The 3,468-nt window shown below is 42.9% G+C and overlaps 1 long non-coding RNA gene across 1 annotated transcript; it reads left to right on the top strand.

The window, feature by feature from the left end:
* Positions 1 to 219: 219 nt before the first annotated feature.
* On the top strand, positions 220 to 2,671 carry LOC142768521 (uncharacterized). The gene is made up of 3 exons (XR_012885325.1): positions 220 to 364; positions 1,185 to 1,211; positions 2,407 to 2,671. It is a non-coding gene; the product is annotated as an uncharacterized LOC142768521 (long non-coding RNA).
* The last annotated feature ends 797 nt before the right edge of the window (positions 2,672 to 3,468 follow it).

Here is a 3,468-nt window from a genome sequence, read left to right as displayed (position 1 = left end):
AAATGAATGCTGACGAATGCATGGGATATAGAGTCCGTATTTCATAGCCTTTAAAATGCGCCAAATGCATTGTGATATTCTGACCAGAACGGATATAACAGCGACAAACTTGTTGGAGAGAAAGTGCAGCTATTGTGCTAGAAATCGCCATTGTGCAAAAACCTTCTTGATATTTACGATAAACAGTTCAATTGTTTCTTGCAAGACTCGCCTGGATATTCTGTTGCGAGGGGCTCAGACTAAGCCTTCAGGCGAGCAAGAAAAATATACGTCTTCGGCATAAACATGGTGGCTCTAAACCTTGCCGAGGTGCTGATTGTACTACTGATGATGGTTCCCTCCCAAGCAACGGCGGGAAAGTGCGGTAAGGGGGAATATTTACTCTGCGGAATACAAATATTCGGTGTCGCATCAGAAAAAGGTTGCAAAATGTTGCTTGCCGAAAAAATATTTCCCCGCGAGAAAAACAAAGGACATGAAAGTCAGGGAAAATGTCCGACGTAACCGAGGGGTAAATTTTGCGAAATGTTCACACAGAGAATAGCGGTGTCGTGGGGCTTCGAAGTAACGACCTAGAACGCAGCGGCGCAGAAAGAAAAAGACAGCACTGAAGATAGAGAAAACGGGAACGAATACAGGCATTGTGTACCCCTTGCTTATATTCACTAGAATGTTGCATGTTCACGCAAACAAGAACAGGAACGAAATAATGAGATGGACGCAGAAGTTTTACTGCTGAGAACGATTGGCATGTGGTACAATTTTGACGCATACTTGGACAACTTCAGCAGAGAGCCCGCAGAACCATAAAATATGTTCCATGACGATCGTATTCATAATGTACATCTTAAATGGTAGGATTATGCCAAAGAAGCGCCAATATTGAACCACCATATAGTACCGACATTGAAGGCGTCATTGCCAGTCTGTATATTGAAACGTAAGTGGAAGGGCGTATTACGTCGTTTTGTTGATCCAGTTAGAGAGGCTACAAGGGCACTGAAATTACATCAAGTGACTGCCTGGAGGTTTTCTAGAGCCTCCATTAGCGTAGGATGAAGCCTTCAAACATTTCGCTTTTTTGGTGTAGTCGATTACCTTTCATTTATTTCTCGTGGGTTTTTTTTTCGGGCTTGAATATTACAATTCAAATAGAAGTGTCTGAAAATTTTTATTCTTTACAGAGGCTTATAGCTGCGGCTACCCAAACCGTAAGTGCTACTTCATGATACAAAATTATGGGCCTTGATTTCATGCCAGTCGAAGTGGATCTTCAGATGCCGAAAACGTTCAGTTAATATTGCCAAAGTCTGTGAGTGATCACCCAAATTTCGCGTGAATACAGTAAACATTTTTTTCGGAAATGCCTGTATGAGAAAGAGAGAGAGAGAGAGATGATGATGATGATTATAAGAAAGTTAGGGAGGTTCACTAGACTACATCCACTTTGCTACCCTACAAGTGAGGAGAGGGAAATAAGAGAGTAAATGAGACAGAGATAGAGAAAGAGAGAAGGATGTGCACATTGCACACAACATACTGCAGTGCTGTGTTTTGGTCGCCCAGTAATGTTGCCTTCAGTAATTGTAGTAGGACTCGTGTGGCTTTCTGGGCTGATGTATATGTACTCGAAGAACATGCACCTAAGCTATTTTCCCGAGCGAAGGGACGACCATCCAGTCTCCTCAAAGCACACTAGAGAGTCCGGCGATGTTGTTCGAAGCCAGGGCAGTGGCACAGGACGTGGTCAAGAGATTCTACGCTATTGTAGTTATCACATTTAGGCGAGTCAGCCACGGCGACGCGATATCTGAATGAGTTTGTAAATAAAGGCCATGCCGCCTCGCAATCAACACGCATTGCAGCGTCACGTCGTGAAGTATTGGAATAATAAAACGAGGTTATGTGGGCAACGAGCGAAGTTCCATGGAAAATTCCAAATGCCTGTAGGATGATGTTCAGTTATTAGCATGCCTAACTCAAATGCTCTTCTAAAACGATTTGATTGACGCCAGCGCCACGTAGCTTTGGGCGCTCCTGCCGAGGTGTTACCAGTGCACGCCGACATACTATCCCAGCATATCGAAGTATTATCTCGGCAACAGCGCGCGGCGTGTGACGGCTGTACAACAAGGAAAAGCATTCCAGACCATGATGCAGAGCGTTCCAGTGAAGCTCGATGAAGACTAACTTTGAAAGCGATAAGTTTTAAAATCTAGAAAAAACTATAAGCGCGCGACTAAATGATACTGAAAAATGATATGTGAATGATATGTGAAAGATACTATAACAAGGAGTGATAGAAAATTATAGTTATTTTAAGAACTTTCTTCTGGGCATCGTAAACGAAGATGCGTTGTTGTTCAAATGTATAGTTCTAATGATTTGTGAACTAATTTTATGCAGATTGCTGGAAACCTCCTGATTTACAAAAACCAAATAACTGCAAAACCTGCAATAAATGGTACTACAATTCCACACTCCAGCTCTGTCAAGGCATTAAGACTACATATTGCATAAACGGCTGCAACGGATTCATAAAACAGAGCGATTGTTTAAGGGCATGTGGGAGGTTGCGAAGAAAATAAAATGGTTCACTGGTTTCTGGTGTAAATCAGAAAATAAAAATGAAGGCTTGGCGGAGTGCATGAAGAAGTTCGAAAAACTTGAATGGGTTTCATCGTATACACAATGGGTGTCATCCATTGCTTTTACTCGAAAATTGTGTGAAAGTGTTGTCTCATTCGTGTTGCATTTAGGAAGAATTTTATTGTGCACAAAAGCTTTTTATTTTGCCAGTAAACACGCAGAGGTACTGCCTCTTTGAAAGGTGTATGGGGACAGCTTGCGTTCTTCAGAGTGGCTGCGTAAGTGTTATTTCACGAAAGTGAATTCGTGAGAAGGCTGCAGAGAATAAAGGCCTTCATTCTGTACGCCTAATTGTTCTAGCTCATCGCACACTTAAGTGAGTGTTTCTCGAAATAGGCTGAGTATTTACAAGGTACTTAATTAAGACTGGCTGAATATTATGTGGCATATGTACTTGTGATTGTTATACATTTGTCTGCAGAACAAAACAAATGTTAACAAGAAGCATTGCTACCACATGGTATTGCTAAAATGAGGCACAGACACATAAACAGAACTGGCTCCTCCGTGATTGTGAGAAGATGTGACCATGGAACTGCCCCGCCGCGGTGGTCTAGTGGCTAAGGTACTCGGCTGCTGACCCGCAAGTCGCGGGTTCGATTCCCGGCTGCGGCGGCTGCATTTCCGATGGAGGCGGAAATGTTGTAGGCCCGTGTACTCAGATTTGGGTGCACGTTAAAGAACCCCAGGTGGTCAAAATTTCCGGAGCCCTCCACTACGGCGTCTCTCATAATCAAATGGTGGTTTTGGGACGTTAAACCCCACAAATCAATCAATCATGACCATGGAACTTGTACCAGCGTAGTAGATTGCACAAAT

Source organism: Rhipicephalus microplus, chromosome 8, assembly GCF_043290135.1.
Source record: "Rhipicephalus microplus isolate Deutch F79 chromosome 8, USDA_Rmic, whole genome shotgun sequence".
NCBI lineage: Eukaryota > Metazoa > Arthropoda > Arachnida > Ixodida > Ixodidae > Rhipicephalus > Rhipicephalus microplus.
The sequence above is the reverse complement of the archived record's forward strand: the minus strand, read 5'-3'. Positions and strand labels throughout refer to the sequence as shown.